Below are 23,115 nucleotides of genomic sequence, written 5' to 3'. Positions count from 1 at the left end.
TAAATTTTCTCCAAAATGAACAGCAAATTACTACAAAGAAGAAAACTTTATTCAGCCAGCCTGTCCCACTATATTTGCAAATTCTTCTGCAAAATTGCGGTAAGGACTTATCCTCTTCTGCACTGAGCTAGTTAGACGTCCCAGAGTAAGACTGAATCATTGAAACATTGTATCTTTAGCCCCAGCTTCAAGATAAATGAACGACTTGGGAAAAAGGGTGAGGCATGTTTGTGGCAAATTGAATTGCTTACCTGAAGTGATATTGCTTTCTTGATTTAACCTGATGATAAACTATAAGCAATATTTACCTGTTGCAGATTGTGGCAAAACAGGTTCTATAAATTTGGGGCAATCTGGAGCCCAGTTTGTATAGAAAACAGCACTTCCGTCAGTCCAAACAAAGTTGAGTTCACTGAGTATATCATTCAAGCCAATCCAGGGGTCATTTGACACATCCTTCAAATGGTAAGTGAGAAAAGCTGGAAAAAAGGCAACAGAAAGGAAGTTTAACATGTCGTCAGTCAAGACATCAGCACATAAATCTTTAAGTATTCTGGTTTTTAAAGTCTTGTAAATACATTTTAATTAGTATTTGATTGGAATTGTACCCAATTTGTTTATGGCAAACCAAGGGTCCAAGCCTTTGCCTGTGAAAAGTCTCAAAGAGTGGAAGTATTTGTAACTATTAAGCAAGACTAGTTCCGAAAGAGGTAAGAAAAAATACCTGCCTGACCATCATGGTATCTACTGAATTCACCTATTTCAATGCTCAGAGTGAGCTGATTGACTGACAGAAGCTACACAGGTAGCTAGATTTAGCTGCAAGTGGAAGCCTGGGAACGCAGTCAAGGTGAAAATGTGTCTTCATGTGACATTGCTGCAGCTGCATTAACTTGCAGAATTGGGGCAATCATTTCAGAAAGGTATAATGATAGATCCCTTTCTGTTTCTGTCAGGAGCAGACCACGACTTCCTTGTTTTCTCTATCGAAAACTACAAACACCAGGTCTGGATTTTCTATGCTGATAATTCATACCCTATAAATAAATAAATAAATAAATGAATGAATCAGTTTCTGTGGCATCACTAGCTTGCTTGAGACAGCTGGTTTTAATTCTTCCAAAAAAGCTTTATGCCATGGCTGTATAACCCACGTGAGTATATGTATTATAAAATACACATATTTGCATATTGCCTCTTTTTGCCATGTTCTTTGCAGGAAATGACCACTGTGTACAGAATAAATACTGTCTGAGACCTAAAGAGCTGTTGTACTGTACCTTGTACTTGTTCATTATGTATGCTAGCCAGGTTTCCTCCAAGGCTGATACAAGCTCTTTGTGCCATACTCCAATATACATAGGCAGAGCCAACAATTTTGTAACACTAGGAAAAAATTAGACTGTTAGTGAGTGATAGCAAAAGGAATTTAGGTTTGAATTACACTAATTTTAGTAGAAATTAGCACAGTTCAGATCCAGAAAAGAATTTTATAAAGTTAACAAGGATTCTAAGTCATATCAGAGTCCAGCTCTGATATTCCATTTGCAGATTTTAAATTTACTCTGTATCTTCCTCAAAACAAAACGAACAAAACAAAACAAAAACCTAGCACAGCATTGCACATGGGATCATCTGAACTTTGTGAAAAGCAATATTTTTGACCTGTAGCTGATGGTCAGGGAGCTGTTCTGTGTTTTTTCAGCCTTTCTCATTTTGTAGCTCTTTTATTAATGGAATATATGACTCATGCTTTCTTAAAACATACATAGGTACCACACTACCAATAGACATTAACTCTGAAATGGTTCTGGTAATTATGAGCGTGCCTAGCGTGCCCCCTCTACGCTTCCAGGGCACCCTCTGCTCTGCGGCATACCCGTAGCACTGTCAGAGAACAAGACTTGTGTAGTTTGTGGAGAAATATCTCTGACAACTGTAACAAATATACCAAAACTGAAATACCACCATTGTAACAATTTTCTATATAATATAAAAGAGAACCATGACTTAATATGCACATCAGAGTTTGTCCCTTTGGAGATGAGGGAAACATTAAATTGAAGCTTTTCTAGAAAGATCAGGCATTATTTCTGGTTTGTTCCAGCTCAGATGACTGAATTACACTTATACATTCTAATAGTTGTGCTTTTAGTTGAATTCAGTTGAACTTTTCTTTTTAAGCAGGTATATACTATGTAACAATTTTGTCAATGTGTCTCAGATGACCACTTTTCAGGAAAACAAAAATCTATAACTGCAAAATCATCATTTTGCAACAGTTGCCTAGCTGGTCCAATTTTTAATGCAACTTTGGATAATCACTGTCAAAAGAGAACTGAGAGACAAAAGACCTCTTGTATTGCTTTGCATACCTTGCCAAAGATCCATATTGTGCTAAAATGCATGTTATCATACCTGATTTTTAAATAAAAGCCAATCTTCAGGACATCCTCCTGGAAGTGGAGGTACCATTGGATCAAGTGTTGTGTTTATAAAACTCCTGTGCCTCTCGCAGATAAAGCCATTTGAAAAACCACAGTGGATATCGTTCCATAATCCTGAAATCAATTTAAATTTAGATAAGGAAACACTGAATAAGGTTGAAATTTGTGGGAAAATGAATGGACTTCCATGCTTATAGCTTCTTAAGCACTCTGTCTGGCAATGTTAGCATGAGTGCTGGCATGCTTCAGCTCAGCTCTCCATCCCATCTTCGCTGCTTACAGACAGACCTTGATCCTGCTGTGACTGTGGGAGTAGAGGCTATATGAAGCAGAAGCCTTATAATATGACTTATATGGCAATCCCCTAACCTCTGTGCAAAACCCACAAACACCTTTCTTACACTCAGGAGTGCAAGTGTAAAGCAACAATTTATCAGTGAAAACACAATTAAACGTGAAATTCCATATGCATGTTAGGTCCTTAGGTGTATATTCTGGTTCTTGGCTAACTATAATTATTTTTTGAAAGACCAATTTGCCATTGATTTGAAGGGAACTTATTGTTTGTACAGCTGAAAAATTATGGTTCCAATCTTCCCCTGCATTCCCCACGAAAGTCATAATTTCTTATATTCCACTTTCATGACCAATATTGCCTCTGAACTAACCTCAGATATAATGACTAAACTTTATTGTGGGAATTTTTCACAAAATCACTGGGAAAGAATGGATTAAAGTGGGCAAGGCATGTTAACAAACGGGAGAAGACAGATACCGATAAAAATACTCTTTCTAAAATGTTGTGCAACTCACCATCTTTTTTATTTAAGACCACACAATTTTCTTGAGCAGCTGCAAAGTTGGGTACATCTGGTGCCCACGCTGCATAGTGAACTGGGCTTCCATCTGCCCAACTGAAAAAAACAGAAACAACACAGTAGCTGTTGGTCAGATAATGTTCATGAAACAGTTGAGAAAAATCTATTTTAACATAACAATCATTTGCTAAAAATACTACCTTTCTAAAAATATTTACGGCTGAATATGTCTGTCTGTAAGTTGAATTTCCATTGGGATTAAAATGCCTTAGATAATGAAATCACAGTGTTTCAAGTCAAAGAACAAAAATACCTTTATTTTTAACAGTGGTTATCTATGTATTCATAGCATGTATATTACCTAATTAAAAAGCCTTTAAAATATAGTGATTTTACAATGTACATAAACCAAGGGAGAGCACACATTTCAATATGCAATATAACTCTCTGAAACTGCTTTTAACTCCCTTGCAGTGTTCCCTTCAGAAATAATTCTAGTAGTAAAAAGCTTCTGCACTGAATGTTATGAATCTTAGTGCAACTTGTTTACCTACCTAAATTGTTGATCAGCATCCTGAATTAATCCTATGAGATATGATTCCAGCTTGCCACTTTTTAAGATCTACACAAAAAGATATACTTTCACTTAGTGCTTGCTTTTACATTGTAGTTATCTCACATGAAAAAAATATTTTTGCACTATTAAATCAAATAAATGAATACATATTGTATAAATGATCTTGTGTAGTCACCAGAGAAGACCACAACTGAAGTAAATACGGTATATCACACACTTTTGCTTCATTATCTTTACTGCTGCTTCCCTAGTTTTGGCTGCGTTACTGGTGTGATCAAAGCTTTTAGAGTTGGTTCATGTTCTCGCTTGTAAAAGAAACAAGGAAGACTGGAGGAAGAATTTAGTATAAATATGTTGGTACTTAGTAAATAAATCTAAATTTTCTTCTTAAGCAGCCGTGTTGTTCTAGTGTCTCAAGCTGCCTGTCCTCTGCTCCTTTCATTTCCTTTCCCACGCATAATAAACGCAAGCATCTAGTAGTGTGACGAAGAAGGGAGGGTCTGTGGCTATGTCAGCTGGGTTACAGCAGCGGTGGGAGCCCTGAGCAGCAAACAGCTGTGCTCAGAAATCGTCCGCATGCTGCCTGCCATGGCTTCGGCGTGCACCACCAAGCCCCAGCTGCAGCAGTGCATAGGCAGCGCCTATGTGTTGCAGCACAGTGAATTCCCAGTGCTTTAATACCTGGCCTGGGCCAGGCCTTTGCTAAACCTGCCTTTGAAAAGCTGTGTTGCTCGGCAGCGTGATGTGGTAGGTGGTCAGCAGAGCTATGCTGGCAGTGGCTTCAAATCTGCATGTGTCACTGCACTTCAGACTGTTCAGAGGAGCTAGGGGTGGCCATCCCGGGAAAAGGGATTACTGTCTTTTCATTATAGCAAACCTGTTATTATCTCAGTTTCTTTATATGTCATCTTACGCAGACAATGATTCTAATATACTGGTAGTCTTGTCTGAAATAAACCAGGTAACTACTTTGTACTTGCGTTCGGTGTCCTAGCTGCACCTGAGTGGAGAACAGAAGTTTCACTTCACACAGGATATTGAGATTTCAAGTAATCTTTTTTGCAAATTGTAACCCTCACTTTCTCCCTCAACCCTCCAATTTGGAAGTTCCCAAGTAAAAGTTCCAAGAAAAATGTAGTTTCATGTTAGTCAAAGCTGCTGTTTAGGCAAAATCTGCTTTTGGGCAGAGTGATGGATTTTACCATATGAGCCCTTGAGGTGGCTTTCCCTTTATTTTCTAGATTCTATAATTATATAAGCAAGTATATTTTCAATATAACTTATCAAATAATACAAAATTTTAGAAAGGCAAAAACAAACAAATTATAATTAACAGTTGAAGCGTTGTATTCTGAAAGTATTACTATATTTTGACTCATTTTTCCTTATGCAAAATTCCTGTGAAATCAACCAAATTTTCCGAAGCATATAACTTGAGGAACTTCCTATTTTGGTAGAGTGTGATTCAACTTAAATTTCTCAGACCACCTCTACTGTGAGCTTAGAAAAAAAGTAGCCTACCTTTCTTTATTTCACAAATCCAGTCATGACTGTATTCACAGTGCATGTTAATCCATGACATGGAAGACTCTTCATTGATTGTTCCACAATATTCAAATCCAGTATTGTAAAAATAACTTGTTTTCCTGTAACTCACCTACAGTAGAAACACAGCACTGATTTTTGTTCTTCTCTTACAAGGAAAGGAGTTTCCAGTCTTGGAAACAGCTCCAACAATGAAAAAGTTAGAAGGAAACTGGGAGGGTCTAACACTCACTGGTGATCTGTCACTCCAGGAAAGCCCACCGTCAGGATCCAAACAGTGTAAACCTATCCAGAAAGGCTGAAATGATGGGGATTTGTTTCTAGAGTATGAAAAAAGGTATTATGGAAGAAGAAGATGCATGTGGTTAGCTGCATTAAATTTTACAGGTTCTATAGGAAAATAACACATTTATTAGAGGTTTACAGGAATATTCAAAGCTTTGAAACAAATAATGTAAATGTATTTTATAAAGCTGCAAGGACCAATTTTAGGAATTCCAAAAAAGTATTTAGAAATTGGTACCCATATGAATGTTTTTTTCAATTCTTATGACAGTAACTATAAACAGAAATAGATTTTAAATGAATTATCTCAGGAAAGAATCTAGAATATTTTTGTTTATTCCTATATAATGTATTGTTACACCAAAGGATCAATTATTTGATGTTTACTTACATTATTAAATTTTCTATCTGGTTTTGCTCTTCTTCACTTTTAATGGCAGCCAGGTCTCCTCCTATTTCTTTGCAAAAATCTCGGGCTTCAAACCATGTTTTCTTTTGGTTTCCTTCTCTCACAAAAATCTATAGATAAATTTTATAGTAGAAGATTTTTTACATTGTAAATATTAAAAGTAAAACTGACTGCCTTGTATAAGCAATATAGGAAGAGAGTAAACTATAAATATGCATGTATAATATGGATTAAAAAATATGCTACTTAGCTAATCTTACATATCACTGATACAGTGATAATTGAAGTGATTTCCATTAATAGTCTGTATAAAAGCTTACTACATTTGTACTATAATGTGCCATTCTCTGAAATTTAGACTTTCTATCTATTTGGTACTCCTGTCTCATGAGCAGGATTGTTGGAAAAATTAATACTTACTTTGAAACATGAATTAGTGCTACTGTTTGTATTCCAACCCAAAGGACATTCAGAATTTGAAACTGTTTCAGGAGCAAGAAGAAGAGTCATTTTTTCAGCTAGTTTTTTGCAGAGAAATTTTGCCTTCACTTTGCAGTTCTGAACATCCCATAGTCCAGCTGTATTTCCAGTCCTCAGGACAGCACAACCTCCTTTCTTCCCTTTGTGAGATGTAAAACAAAATTAAAATGTGTTTTTAAGTGGTTCCCCTGCTGTCTTTACAGCTCATGTGATTCTTTTTTAAAAGACTGTTGGAAATAGAAAGTGTAATGTCTGCTCAAAGAAGGAGCTTTGTAAAGAGAGGAAAGCGGCGGACAGAGTCCTTCATTATCTTCACTCCCCCCTTGAAAAGCTTTAAAACTCAAGTGCATAAGCACCCCGCTGCCTCTCTCTTTCCAGTCACTGCAAAGGTTTGGCAGCCCGTCACCTAGAAGCGATCTGAAGCCACCAAGGAACTTACAAGCTTCTGAAATACCCTCACGGTTACTGTATTACTTATAGAGAATGTGAATGTCTAAGGTGAGACCTCAGCTCACTTCAGCCACCTCATCATTAAGCTTATGATGAACCCAATTGTTAGATTCCCTCTCTGTATAGTCTCCAAATGTGCATGTTCAGAAAATTCATCACATTTCTTTTTTTCTAATCACACAACAGGTAGATTTGACTGCTACTGTAGAGCAGATATTTAACTTCTAGGTGGTTTAAGTTTAATGAGATGAATCCCATCCTAAACGTCTATGGATATGCAATAAGCTGTGAAATGAAGCACAACACACAGATTTCTGAGCACAAATCAAATGAGTTGTCTGCTGTAGCAGAAGTCATGTAGCTGTGCCAGCACTGTGCTGAAATTAAAAAATCAGCCTGAGCATAGCAGCACATTTACACAGCTTTCAAGCTCTGCTTTCCAGACGCGAGCATGTTAGCTTGGCTTGATGCTGCATTAAGCTTCCGATGGCTTGCTGGGAGCCAGCTCGGGTACTTCCAGCACGACACTGCATTGCATGTCATCAACATGTCCTCAGTTATCCAACAATAAATACAGGTTGGAATAATATGGATGAATCAATATGGTCTTGGAAGAAATAACATGAGGTTACTTTGAAGCAGCAAAAAGATCTTTACAATCTGAGGCTGAGAAGTCTGTAGAGTTTAAAAACAGTTTTCAGATTGTTTTCCATGTGTTTTCTTTAATTCCATCCTTTTCCCCGTGTCCACTTAGTTTGATTTTGCACTTGTAAGTAATTTGAAAGCAAGGAGTCAGTAAATAAGTATGCTCGTGGAACCATATATGAAAGATACTCCTAGATAATATTGCAAAGGCAGAATGTCCTTATGTATCATTATGGATGTGTTTCAGTACTGGCTAGTTGGGAAACAGTTTGGAATTACAACACAGAAAATTCCTTAATGTCATAAATCATTTCAGAAGAACAACACTATGAGAACCTTACATGGTGGCTCAATGAGACAACTGCAGCTCACAGTTCAAAACAGTGTTTTTCTTTGCAGCAGTGAAAAATGGATGTAAAATTCTACCCCATCAGAACCAGAATATTTAATGTTCACTTGCCGGTGGAGTAAATGGTTATACAGAGGAAAATAAAATTGACAGTGCATTCTGGTGGCCTGTAATACTTGCTCATTAATAACAGGAGAGTGTTTAAGATACCAAGTTCTGGGGTTTTGGTTTCTGTTTTGGTGGGTTTTGGTAGGTGTGACAGATGGCTTCACTCCTGTGTGCCAGGCTGTGCTTCGTTAAGAGGCTACAGCTGGGCAGAGGGGAGAAAGCTGCTTGGTTGGCACGTCCTGGCTGCTCTGTAGAGGTTTGGTAGGACTCTCTGTAGGGAAAGAAAACTGTTTCTTCCCTGATAGAAACCGGGTACTTGCAGCTGGGAGGAAAAGTTTTGCGGTGTGGAAAGGAGCAGGCAGAACTGAGAGAGAGCCAGCAAGCGCTCAAGTCCGCCAGACAGACAAGGGAACCGGTACATTAGGCAGGCCTCAGCCATTATGGAAAGAAACAGACTTTTTCAGGGACCCAGGGGCTGTGGAAGCTATTACAAGCTAGAAAGTTCTTACAGCACTGGGTTCAGAGCCCGTCTGCAAGAAATGAGCTGCCTACCAGCATGTGCTGCACAAGGGCAAATCTGTCTGCCAACCCTTCGTTTCTGTCCTGTCTCATTCTGAATTTCCTGTTTCAAAAACTGGTTCTTCTAGTGTACATTAAATAAAACTAGCTGCAGGCATTAGGAAAAAAAAACAAACAGCGAAGCAACCAACCCAGTGGTGCTTGGTATGCTTACTTAAAGGTGCTGGCGGACCACCTCAAGCTCTGGCTGACTTGGGGTCCTGTCATAGCAGACTAAACTGATGTCCCCCCACAATGGCTCAGGGCAGTCCAGAAGCAATCCCAGAACTAGAAAGGACACTAGATGAGGCACATTTGTGACGAGCCAACAATAATTTATGACTCTTCTGTGTTGATTCAATTATTGAAATGTTTTGAGTCACTGGACCAACTCAGACAGTTGCTCAGAAAAACAGGCGTGAAGAGCTTCCTCTGAGCAAAACCTTAAGGCATAACTATCAGGAGTTAAGATTTTGCCAGCCTACAAGACTGCCTTTGACCAGGGATGGTTAAATGCAGCATCACGGAGACAGAAAGGAAACGCAGCAGGGCTACAGAAAGGACTTGTTCTAAAGTAAATAGCTGCTGGCGAGGAAGAACAGAATAAAATGTGGGACCTCAGTGAATGTGTCTAAAGTGTGTAGGTCTGTCCTTGCTGCCAGTAAGCAGTGAGAAGACAAAGGGAAGGACAGACTTGTATGCAGGTTTTTTTGTCTCTTTACATCTTTTTCTCTGTGAAATTAAACAGTACTTTAAGAAGGCAGCTATCATGGCTGTGCATCACTGATCCTAGGTGCTGAGAGAAAGAATTGCAGCTGAATGCCATCACACTGGGCAGGGGAATCAGCAAAACCACAAAAATTCACTCAGTAATGTGTAAAATCATGCAGCCTGGCATCCTGGGGACAGGGAGCAGTGTTCTTAGAGAGCTCACTGAGGATGCAAAAGTACATCTGACTCTCTAACCGTGACACCATTCACTAAGTAGCATTTGAAAACTGGTAACTGCTGTATGTCATTTTTCCCCAGCATAGGACTTGAAGATCCAGCTTCTAAAACACATATTCAGATGACAGAGACTGCACATGGCAAAGAGTACCAGGCATTGCCGAGTTCCAGTTTGTGTACAGCACAGCTGCACCATCAGCCCACTTGAACATCCCTTGCTCTTCCATATCTGAGAGCCCAGTCCAAAAGTATTTCTCAGGGCTCAGACCAATGGGGCTGGTCAGGTAAGCTTGCTCATACCTGAAATGAGAAGAAGAGTCAGATGGAGATTAAGCCTAGTTTTTCCTTAGTCTGCCATTTCTCAGCATCCTAAGCTATAAAATCATAGCATGAATGGGGTTTCCTATATATATATATATATATATATCCTTTATATGTAGTCTCCTTTATAGTCTCCTCTCCTATATAGTCTCTTCTTTTACATGAAAATACCTCACTAAACTAGCTAATCAGATGGCCTAACTTCAGTAGCAGTTGAAGCTCTGCTATGCTGAAAAAAGGCTTCTTACAGAACAGAGCAGCTATGGCCTTTTCTTTCAGCATAAAGTACTGGAAAACGTGAAGATATAAGATGCATTTAGTTAGAAAAGACACACTGTATTTTCTGAATAATTTTTCCTGAAAAGGACATTTTGTAATCCCGGTTTAATATTTTTTTCCAAAAAGTTCTCAACTATTTTATAAAATTCCAAGCATAGTCCATCAAAAGGACAGTTTTACAACTCTTTTCATACCTCTCTCCTACACTTGTTAAATAACCATTGCTCCTTTCACAGGCTTTCTTTGCCTCCAAAAACGTTACAGAGGTATGTTCGACTAGATAGCAGCAAAAACCGTGTCTTTCCCAGCCCTGTAAAGAAGAACACATGGTGCACACTTGCATATATAACAGCATGTGTTACAGTGCTTGAATTTCAATGTACACTTTTAAATCATCATATTGTTTATACAACATAATGCCATAATACATTAATTTGAAATCCAGTGGGCCAGTGGTAATTGAGCTTAGTAAACATCCAGAAAAGGAGACTTTTAATGCATATGAATCCATCTCTTCTGACAACTAATAACTGGTAAGTTTTAACTGATAAAAAAAGTCAGAGGCACACAGAATGGATAAGCAAATAAATAAAATACTTTCTTGCTCAGAACTGAAGAGAGGAGTCTGTGTTATAGTGAGATACTGACTCAAATTTCCTGATGTGTCTGTTTATCATACAAACTCTTGAAAAGCAACACCCTTAAAATTGTGGTTGAATTCCAGGTCACTTTTCCCTTTTATACCAGCATGAGATATGCTTGTTGCACCCAGGAAAGGCAGAAAAACATCTGTGTTCAGTATTTTGGTTCTGCCTCATTCCAGCTAGGGCAACGTGCCTCTGCTCTGTTTCCTGTGGGAAATGTTATTAAATATTGAACAATAGTAAATGGAGAAGTAAAAGGAGGGAAAAATAGAAGAAAAAAACAGTAGAAATACAAATCAGCATTCTGAAAATAATTTCACTCAACAGTTTGATTGATTTGATTTTGGCTTCATTGTTATTAATGAGTTTTGGCATCATCTTGCATCATGTCACGAAGCCCAGAATGTAGCCCAGTCTCTTCTGTATCTTAGATAACCACATGATTGGTAGAACAATGTAACAAATAAGCAAAAAAAAAAAAAAAAAAAAAAAAAAAAAAAACCTCACAAGGCTTCAGCCTCATTTGCAGACAGCTCTGAGAGATAATGGGGCTAACTCAACTAAAATATTTTAAAAATACTTTTTATTTTAAATGAAGAAACATAGTGTCTCTCCTGAAAATTATCACCATGAATTTGGTTTGCAATCACAATTGTAAGGAAAAAGTAAAAGGGTAGTTTCAATGTCAAGTGGAGACTGTGAAGACAATGGATTTTTGTTAACTAAAGTCTTAGTTACCCTTTATCTTTACCTTCAGGCAGGCAGGATCAGTCTTCACTGTCCCAGAAACTCCTTGCAGTGGCTGTCTTCTGCAAACGTAACCTAAATTCCTATCACAGGCACTGTCTGCCCAGTGTCCATCCTAGATGCAGTTTGGGAAGAGGGGAAAAACAGTCAGATGGATCTGTTTCATTTACAAACTTTCTTCATTCTTTTTTTACAATAGTGCTTCATTGAGAAAATAAAGATGCTTATTTTTTGAATGAATTCCAACAATTTGTGGTTAAAGTCCAGGTTATGTTAAGTTGGACTAATTGTCAGAGGCAGACTGTTAAGGATTGCCTAGTATATAGTGTACATTCACAATCAGATATGAATTTATGCAGTTATCATCTCTGTAATTTATAACAACCATCTTCTTGAGTGAATAGATACTGTTCCTCAATTTATTTCTACATTTCAGTCATGAATTAACTAAAAATGGAAACAAAAATCAAATGGTATAGTACTGCATGAATATGACACGATTTTACCTCTCCTGCCATAACAACACAATTTTCTTGCCCACTGGTTGCATGGGTTGGTTCTCCATGCAACCATTTGGTATATGTCACAGGAGTCCCATTGCTCCATTCAAAATACATTTGAGTGTTGAGGTCATTCAGACCAATCCACAGCTCATCAGTAGCTTCTAGGAAGAGAAATTCCCTGTGTTAGTGCCTCAGTTGTAACAGTCTACAAGAGCAAGATTTTATGGAGATGAGCTGAAACCACTATGTTACAATACAACTTCATCTAGGTTAAATGGCAGTGGAGTCTATTTTAAGATCTAATTCATATTCTTTTCTTCTTTCGAGAAGTTAAAATGGAGATACCAGCAGGAAATGAAATTGTTGAGCTTTATCAGTAAAAGTCTGTTACATATCTACAGCTACAAAGTGTCTGAGGAAGATAACCACCAGCCCACCTACTGCCGTAACCGGAGCTGTGGTTTCCTTCAAGTGATTTCTTGCAATGAAAAACTGCAATGAAGAGAAAGTACTAATGATTTGTCCTGCTTTTTTTATCTATCTGTGGGCTTCCTTGTCAATATTCATCTCAAATGAATAATGGGCTTTTTACAGATCCTGTAAGATTTCTAATATTATAATTTTCCATTTGTACCAAACATTGCCCCATAGAAGTACTCACTGTACCCAAGAGGAGACAGTATAAAGCCATGCTCTTCAATTTTGTGAATACTGGCCAGACTGCCGTTGCTCTCTTTACAGGAAATCAAGGCTTCTTTCCAGTCTCTGGGTTCTCTGTGAAGCACGTAACAGTGATCTGCATAGGGCAACCATCCTTCTGGGCATACAACAGGCTGTGCACCCCTTCAAAACAAATAAATACTTCACGTTTTAAAATGATTCAAGCTGAAGTCTAAAATAACTGCAATAACATTTGAAATTAAGTAATTAATTAATTAGAATGAAAATAGAGCAATTTTAAATAGGCAGCTCTTCTATTCATTCCACATATGTATAAACATCGTAGTCTATTTGCTCTTACAGAATATAATATTGTATTTAAAAAAGGGGAAAACAATGGAGCCAGTAGTAACTGGGCTTCACTAGTGTGAAATGTTCACTTTTTGACAGAAAAATATTTTAAACTTCCATGTATAATGTTTTCAGACAACATACTACATCCAATTTGGTTTTGCATATTTCATAAATGCCTTATTACTACAGCACAAGTAATTCTCTGAGGACATAGCTTTCCATGATAAATCACATCAAATAAATCACCAGAGGCAAAAACCTCACTTTTGTATTTGAAAAGTGGCCTGAAGGAACTCCTTTTTGCAATCTTTGTAGGTTACCTGTGATTCCATGAAAAGGTGGTTTAAGCCTGTACGTGCCATCTTTCTAAGCCTTCGGCCTTTTCGTTAGCATACACTACAGGAAGGGTGAAGCATCTCTAATTTTATTTTCTTGTATGCTGGAATGTGCAGTTCAAGGCACTTTTGGGATAGTCTATGGCCTAGATCATTGTTCTGTTTTCCTGAAAAATAACATGAAATAAAAGTTGCTGATGTCGTCTCTGGGTTCCAGGAACTTTTCCAGTGTTTAAACATACTTGATTAATGACATAACAGCATGTTTTGTTCTGTGCCACTCAGCAAAGTAGAAAAAAGAGTGAAATTTTTTTTTCTTTTGTAATAACTATGACAGTTCATCTTAGTGACAAAAATTCTAACTTCATTGTAAGTGTTTTGTTTGTTTGATCTACCTGAGGGAAGAATGAAAGGATCCAGCATGGAGTTTTCCTTTTTACAGATATAGCCAACTTTCTGTTCACATTGCTGGTTTTCCCATTGAGCACCTCTTCTAGGATTTAGTACTGCACAAAGTTTCTTGGGCTCAGGAGAAGGGCTTCCTTCATAAAATGAAAACAAAATTATTTTTATGTAACACAGGTTTTATATCAGCAGCTAAAAGAACAATTTATTTCCAGCCTTTTCCTGCATCAGTTATGAACTCATCACTTCATTGTTATTGCTATTTTTCTACTGGAGATAAGAAAAGGTTATTTAAAAGTAGCCATCAAAACAATAATATTTCTTTAGATGCTTATTGCATAACTCACACTTTCTGCCATATTTGATTGCATGATTGCTGTTTCAAAAATAAGATATTCCTACAAGTTTTGTGGAAATTGTCAGCTTGTACAGAAGATAGACTAAATTTAGAACGCCCTGAGGGAAAGGCTGCAGGGAGTCCTCAGTTCCCCTTGCCCCCCTGACTGCTTAATCAGCATGTGCAGAGGGGTCAGTCATATGTCCATTAAGGATGTATGCAGCTCACAACCAGCCATGGCACAACTGACTTTCTTGCCCAGTCAGTAGATACTGGACTTGAGTCCAGACATTTAAGGGATACCTGGTACTGCTGCAGAAGAGATGCTGGACACAGAGCTCTAGGGAATCAGAGCTGACACTTTCACAACTCATGAAAAATTTTGTTTTATGTATGACTTCCAGTCAGGACCTATTTGTGCTAATATGACAACTTAATAATGAACTTCCAGCTCTCACTTGCATTCATGAAATCAGAGGATGCAGTTTGAAATAATATTTCTGGGCAGGAATGCAATACCACAACATCTTTCTTAATATAATTTATATTCAGACAAGGAATTTTACAGCCATGTGAAGAGAGAAGAGAGTTCTTCAGAAGAAATATCATCAGCTGCTAATCATTAAAGAGGTTTCAAAAACTGCAAAAACTAGAATTCTAGCTCTGCATTTTAGAGCTAAACCAAGCTCAGTGAATTAATATCATTTGTTAAAATTACGAGACAAAAGAGAAATATCACCAATCTGTGGTGTGTTGTCTAAGAGTTGGGTAGGGAGTGACAGGAATCTAGGCTGGTCAAAGCCTGCCAAGGTCAGCTCCTCTTTATGGGAGCGTACTAAAAGGCTTCTAGTTTCTAGAGATGTGTTTATTAGATCACAAAAATAATAAAATAGAATTCTTTAAAAATAAGGCACATCTGCTGGAAGATATAAGCCAAATCACAACGTGTAAAAACAAATCCTCCTCTTTCTGCTGTGCCATTGCAGGGTGGGTCTTTTCTTTCTATGTCACATTCTGGTCCAGCAGCTTTCAGTGGCTTGCTGGAATGAAATAAGTCCAGTCAGGATCTTCAGATCTTCTTTCTACATGTCACCTCAGGGACTTGGCTGCAGATTTGCTCCTTGCTGCAGGCAGGGCCTCCTGACATGCCCTGGAGCTTGCTGCATGCCTCTTCCCTTGCTGCCTCACCCACTCTTCACTCCAGGAGGTTATCCAGGACCTTCGGGGCATGAGCAGGGTCTCCCTCTTCTCAAAGAGGCCCAAACACCCACAGTGCAGCCACTCTTTTTTCTTCCAAAGGTACAATTTGCAATAATTATACGGTAAACTGGAAATGTGTAGATTAACTCATCATAGTAGCCACCTTGCAGGGATACAGAAACTCCATGGGTATAGGCTGCTAGACCTGAGAACCAACTGCTCCTTTTGTCTGCAAGGCTTAAGAAGTGTGGCCAGCTCAGAAAAGATAGAAGACCCTCCATCAGACTAAGCAGCTTCAAGATTTTGTTCTAGTCTCTGTGCCAGATAAAAGCAGGTGGCACAAGGGACCTCTGGAACTTGATGAAGACCAAAAGATGGAATAAGTGTGCATTTATTCAACAAACAAATATAACATTCAGCATTCACTACACCATCTTGTTGCCATGACAATTATTAAGAGACTTTCAAAGATAAACTGCCAGTGTGATGATCTCTGATGCCCACTGAGCCCCATAGCTGAGCCCCCGCAATATGCAGGGACTCTCATAAGCCACACAGGAATTTTAACTGATTTAAAGTCATCCTTAGCATGCTACAGCTCAACTATTGCTTTTCATTTTAACTACTTCTGATAGGATATGAGTTTATCTAACTCACTGAAGAAAAGCTTAGCTTTTTAGTCTCATACCAATGATATATCTCATAGGTCTTTCAACCCCGTTTCCATATGTTCATGGTGAATACTGCAGTACTGTACTTAATATTCATTCAACATTCTAGCAGGAAAGAGTCATCTGTTAAAAAAATGTATACTACCTGGAGCCCAGTTTAATTATCTGAAAGGAAAGCCACTGCTCCATTGCCAGCCACTTTTGAGATTCAAACTGTTAAGCCCAATCCAGAAAGAGGATCTCTTGTTGTCAATCAAATCTAGATAATCAAAAAAATTTAAATTTTATAATGTTTATAATAAAATGTTCTGCATTTTCAAAGTTTGGAGAAGGATAATAAATATCTGCTTAGTGACTTCCAAATTTCAGTACAGAGTCCATATTTACTAATAATAAACTCAGAGAGTTTATTCTGTAGTTGCAGGGTACAGAATGGCAAAAGAATAGTTTGCGTATTAGTTTATCTGAGCGCAATGCTATTTTACAGTTGTATGTAAGTAATAGGCGCTGAAAACTGAAACAATGAATTGCTATTGTTAGTATCTATATTACAGGTTTGCTGAAAGTTTGATGCAATTAACACTGTAACTTCATTCTACAGAGCCTACCCATATGTATGCAGTGTCTTAAAATTTTTACTAGCATCTTGTATAAAATTTGTATGATATATGAAAAAAATCTATTACATGAGTTCTACATGAAGAACACTGATTTCTTAACACAAAAGTGATATATTGAATAGTAGGCAACAATAGTGGCTTTTTTCCTTGTAAGGTCCCTTTCTAAAATTGATGTGTTAATGTTTTTTGAGCCTGATCCAATTCTTGCTTAATTAGCTGGAAATTCTTCTCTTACTTTTGAGAACAATAATAATAATTTCAAATGATAATGCCACAACTCACTTATAAAAGCTTAATTTACAGTATTTGTGACATTTCTCTGGCAGTACAAATATTATTATTACATAAGCTACTTATTGTGATATGATTAAAGCACTGAAACATTTGTAATCAGTCAAAAAAAGGGCACTCTACTGAGTCTCACTCGTTAGTTCACCTCTTAGATACATTTGTTCATGTATCTCTGTGACACTTAATAATTCTGCATTCTGCTGCTGGCAGCTCTTCCTCACTTGGTGCCATGTGAGAGCTGCCTGGAAGTTTGTCTGGTAGCAGGTTCCTGTTAAAGGATCTGTAGTCCAAAATCTGCCATTGCCACTGTCTGTGTGAGAGAAGGGAGATGCAATATTGCAGTCTGTTATAAACAACTTTGGTAAAATTTTATCATAGAGTTTATCTAAAAGTTTATTTGTGAAATCAGGTTGCTCTGAAGCAGAAAAGCCCCATCCCCACACAAAACCACATAATTTTCTCTTAGTATGATCTTTGTTAAGTCAAAGAGGGATTCCCATCAAATTCCCTATCAAATCTGATAATTTTCAAGTGAAAAAAAGTAGGACAAAGAGATCAATAAAGCAAAACTGCACCTTGGTCATCATCTACTCTGCAATCCTGTTCAGCGGCTCAAAGGCCTTATCTGAATGTGTCTTTGGTCATTGGGGCTTAGAAATTGTCTTCTGGGAACTCTCTGTTAACAAAACCGATTCTCAGGCATGTGCTTATAAGCTGTGATTATGACTTCCCTTAACTTTGTCTTTTGTTAAGGAAAAGAGAGAGGATTCCTTGAACCATTCATGAGAAGACATGTTTTCAAGATTTTTAGTTTGTTCCTTTGTTGCTGACTGCCTTCAAATTTTTTAACATTCTTTTTTAATTGTAGACCCAATGAGCCTAGTGATAGTGTCCCAGCAGTTATATAATGCCAAATACTTCTGGTTTTCCTGTTGATATAATAAGGGATTTTATTAAAACTATTGTATGCAGCATTGCACTAGGAAATGATTTTCAGCAATGTCAGTTGAAAAGACACTGGTGGCAGATTGAATAATGGACTGAACCTGGTTTCCCAGAGCAGTGCTCCTATCAAAACAGCAAATGTGATTCTGTGGCACATCACTGAAAAATTAGATCTGAGATAGCATGTGCATTATCTTCAGTCACATCAGAGTTTGGCGTCCTTCATTCTGCCCTCAGGTGCACATACATTTCTCTGGCGGCTTTCAGTACAACGTGAAGCAGGATGATGGAAAGCCATATGATCTTTGGGAAATGTTACAAGGAAAAGGCTGATTATACTGCTATTCCAGTAAGAGCTTTGAGCCAGTCTTTTCCTTCTTTTATGCCTTTCAGAAGACAAACTACACCCTCCCACAGGCTATAGGCCAGTTTTGTGATCCAGGACAGGGATTTGCATAGGTAGAAAAGGATATACAACTGTTACCAGAAATAGCAATGAGGCAGGGGGGTTACACAGCAAATAGCATGTCACTTTTCAGATGATTTTATGCTGATTGCAATCACATTTAAAGCCTACTGGCCTTTTCCTGGGTGTGACCTTCTGATGGACAGCCCAGGCAACTTTTAGCTTGACTGGAGACTCATAGGGGAAATGTTTTTTGTTCCTTATGTAAGCAATATTATGGCTTTGTAAAGAGATATTTTTGAGTAAAATAAAATCATTACAAGGGCGTTCCCTGGCAATACTAGTCACAGTATCTCAGTATTGATGTATTAACCTAACAATATTTTGTTATAGTATCTATAGCAGCATTCAGGACTTACTGTCAGATGGACAGAACCCATACATGTGGTCCAAGTTGAAGTCAGGAGCTGTTGCACACCAGAGCAAGCCATCCGACCTGCCAGCGTCTGTGCACTCTGCTTACCATTTGCCACTCAGCTTGAAAGGGAAAATACATGGCGCTCCATTGGCATTTCCTAACGGTGTAAACAGATCTGAGAGGACAAAAGAGGAATGAAAATATAGGCACGGGAGTCTGGGGTACCCAATTCTCTGCGTATTTGTACATACTGTAGAAGTAAGTGGTGAAAGTGTTACATTCATGGTAACTGGTGACCCACTGTCACTAGCAGAGTCATCCAAGGAAATTCTGGGTAAATTTGTAATTTACCATTTCCTTATGATATCACCAGCTATAACAGCTAGAAATAGAGTAATTTCATATAACAGTCAAGAACTAGAAGAAAAGTGTGGTATTTTTCACCTCATATGTTTAAAAGTAGTTTTCTCTAAATAGCACTATTTTGTTCTTCATGTAGCTTAACTTTCAGTTATTCATAAAAAAGATCATTGATTTATTTTTTAAATGCATTTTTTTGTCATCTGAGTTCCCACAGAGGAACTGAATGGTATTGTTCATAGAATTATTTCCTTGCATTTGCTATCGGGGCATTAAGCTTGAAGACTGTTGCCTTTCATCCAGCAATGATAATACAATTATACTAGTACATATTCAGTGGTTAAATAAACTAAAGCACTTAGCTTAAAGCTAATGATTAAAAATAGCCTAGATCCACCTTTGCTTCAAAAGAAAAGATAAAAATTGCATTTTTTTGGCATACTACATTCTGTCTGAAGCAAAGCACCTTTGTAGCTTCAGGACTGAGGAATGAAGACCTGAATATATGAACTAACCATCCTCCAGCTGACCATTGCCTCAAGGGGAACTACTGATGTTAGACCAAAGGAAACAGAAATCAAAGGGCCCCAGCCATGATGGCAAAAAAGTGAGTACAAGAGACTATCAAGATTAATCTTCAGACTTTACCTTCATGGCCTTGTGAGCACAAGTCATCCGTGGTTCCACAGATCTTCCATTTATTCATCGTACCTAATCCTGTATTCAGCACAATATCATCTTTTTTGCTTTTGCCAGCACTGAGAAACAAATCTTCCCCTTGGATTGCCAAGGTCGCATTTCTGCAGTCCCATTTTTGGAATTCACTTTCCTTGTTGCAGGCGTACAAAGAAATTTTAGCCTGGTCTTGCTTAGAGGGCACTCCCAAACATTGTGCAAATGCCACACTCATCACCTGGTGATCAGACACCCACCTGAACTTCTGTAACTCACTGGTCTTTTTGCAAGCAGCTGTTGTGACCCCATGAGAACTCTGAGCAATTATACAGTGCTTGCTATTCTCATTGTATATTAAAAATATTTCATTGCCTGTAAAACAAAATAGTCAGAATTAATGTACTTATGGTGAAAAAATGGTGGGGGCAGCTTGTAAGGAAAGAGATGTGTTGTGTGGCTCATCTCTTTCCTCATGTCAGGAGATTGTAGGTCTGAGTCACTTTCACAAGGAGCAGACAGCATTTTCAAGAGTTTTATTTCCTTTGGGGAGGGAAAAACAGGTGTGCCTCATGTAAATACAATTCAGAGGAATAATAGCACATAAAATATACTATGCCATAGTTTCAAAACTGTAATCAGTGTAAAGGATTTTCATAAATATTATGGATTTTCTTTTTCCAAATCTCTCCTGAAATATACATTTCTTCTAAGAAAGTTTTCAAAAGACTGTGTTGAAGATTCAAAATTTAACATCATTTTGTACACTCTAGCTTTAGCTTGTCTTCTATATGCCTCCACTGGATTGCATGTACACTTAAAACAACTAATGACTGAGCCTTCTCCCTCAGAGGACCCTTGCTCCTTCAGTACTTGGCATGTTCTGTTATTCTTTATTTTTTAGGATGAAAAACTATTAAACAATAGCTTGCTATCATGCCCTGTTCCAGTATCCTCTCATTAGTACATTTATCATAAGAAGTCAGTATAATTCACACAATCAAATCCCAAACAAATTTTCACAAGAACCAACACCAGGGAATATTTGGAGGTAAATGTATTATTGGTAAGTCTCTATATGCCTGTGTCTTGCTAAGAAAAAATAAGTATGCTAACGCTAAACAAGCTAGCTAACACATCTGAAATATTACAGGCAGCTTAATATAGCACACCAAAGAAGACAAGTCAGACCTGCTGAGAAGGGTTGCACATTAATGCAGTTTTACTCCTGCTGGTGTGTAAAGCTGTTCATTCAGTGCTGGGTATTGGTCTATGAGCAGAAATGCCTGCTTTCCAAAATGTCAAATAATGTATAGCTCCCACTCATTTTGGCTCATGAGGGAGTGAGATTCGGACTAAAGTTGAATATAATAGGACTATGAGACTGAAGGGTAAGTCTTTGCACTTCGTTTCTGCGTGCCTCAGTTTCCCACCTGTGAATACACAGTGTAGCACCACCCCCTATCCTTTCTCAGAGAATAACTGCATAAGGGACCATGAGCCCACAAAGGACACAGTTTCGAACATTAAAATAAATTCCTAAGATAAGGGTAGGATGTTAGGACACATTTTGTGTTGAATAAAGAATATAATAGAAAGAATCTGAGAAATTCTGATTAATGAAACTGTGGCAGGAAAAATAGTTCTTGTGACCAATTCTCTGGACATGGGACCCAGGATTTTGGATATCTGGATTTAACATCTGGCTCTCCCAAAAAGATTCTGTGCAACTTTGACCAGCTTAGTAAATCTATGCAAGTTTCAGTTCTTCAAACCTAAGTTTGGAAATAACGCAGTTTCTTCTCTCCTCGTCCATTTAAACAGTAAGTTTTATATCTTGTTGGATCTTTTAGTTCTTACTGCTTGCTAATTAAGAGCTTAGTGTATCGCCCCTAATTTCAACTATTGCCCTTCAGAATATTATTGGGTCTAATAACAGTAACTGTGAGGGAACTGTGAGGTTCGCTCTGTGGCTTGCACATGCCTTTGTTTGGGTTGCAGCTTGCAGAGCAGAGCGCAGATCCAGCTCTGAAGGTACTTTCCAATGGCTTGTACTGGTACAGCTCATAGGAAACAGTATTTGCCTTCAGAAGCTATGATTTGTACCTGACTCCTCCACAAAAATAATGAATTGAAGAATACAGAAAAAATGTCCTTTATCACCATCCTAACATTACAAGGGAGGGCCAGCCATGATCCGTCTGTAGAGTTTGTGGTCAGCTTCAGAGCCTTAACTGTGCCTCATGTCTGCACACTAAAGGCTCTAGTGATTATTCTTGGGCCAGTCTTGATTCTGTGATTTTTAAAAAACTTTCACTGGCATCTGCTCAGCCACAGTGTGACATCTCACACCAATCCACAAGCTCTATCTCATCTTCGCAACCTCATCCTAAGGGTAGGAGATACACATACCTTACCCTTTTTCATTTTTTCATATCCACAGTCACGTCATACGGACAAGGACTATGGAACATGCTGCAAAGAGCATCTCTTTCATAGAATAGGCATAACTAGTCATTAAATAGTATCCAAAAAGAAATCTCTATTGCCATACATCACTCTGTCCTGATTTCTGATTCCCTGGTTTGCCCTATCCTGATTCTTCCCCTCTCTTTAAAAATGAGCCAGTATCTCTGTATCTGCATCTTTTTTAAGCTTCTATAAATTACTCCAGTTAGGGTGAAGATGAAATGCAGAATGGTCAACCAGCAGAAAAATCTTAAAGCACCTGAGAACAAGCAAGAGAACAAAAATGCCAGCTTTCACATCCACTTTTGCAGGGGATAAAGAATGAAGACTCACCCAGTGTCCGAAAAGTGGTATTAACGAAAGAGAGGAAAACTAAGAATGCAGAAAAAGTCATTTCAAGTGTTTCATTCCTTTCTTCTTTTTCACAAACAGGTGAACCAAAATTAATTGCTGCAATAAAAATCCTTTTGGAACCAGTGGGTGCTAGGTCTTCCTCAGTTCTGGAGCGTTTTAGTAGAAAGAGAAAATGCTGGGCTCTAAATAAGGAAATATCCTGTCACATGTGGTATTTTGAAATCTATAAATAATTACAAAATTCAAACTTTGTGTCTGAAAGCAAAGTTTCCTTCCATTCTAATGCAAGTGAAAAAGTATGAACAGTTCAACATCATTCTGCTGAAAGATTTTTACGTTTCATTGATGGTTCAGTTTATGGCCCCCAAAGTCAAAGTAGCAGGGAGTGTTCAGAATATGATAGGTATGCATTAAATCTCATATGTACATATTTGGGAAACTCAGAGGAAAAAAAAATGTAAGTTTCTTGACCAGAGGACAGAGTCTCACTGCTACAAAAGGTGCA

The 23,115-nt window shown here is 38.0% G+C and overlaps 1 pseudogene; it reads right to left on the bottom strand.

Annotated features, from left to right (window-relative positions):
• The window catches only part of LOC106489926 (macrophage mannose receptor 1-like), a 31,846-nt pseudogene extending 9,196 nt beyond the window's left edge, over positions 1-22,650 (bottom strand).
• Between the last annotated feature and the right edge of the window lie 465 nt (positions 22,651-23,115).

The sequence above is a fragment of the Apteryx mantelli genome, chromosome 2 (assembly GCF_036417845.1).
Source record: "Apteryx mantelli isolate bAptMan1 chromosome 2, bAptMan1.hap1, whole genome shotgun sequence".
NCBI classification, from domain to species: domain Eukaryota; kingdom Metazoa; phylum Chordata; class Aves; order Apterygiformes; family Apterygidae; genus Apteryx; species Apteryx mantelli.
The sequence above is the reverse complement of the archived record's forward strand: the minus strand, read 5'-3'. Positions and strand labels throughout refer to the sequence as shown.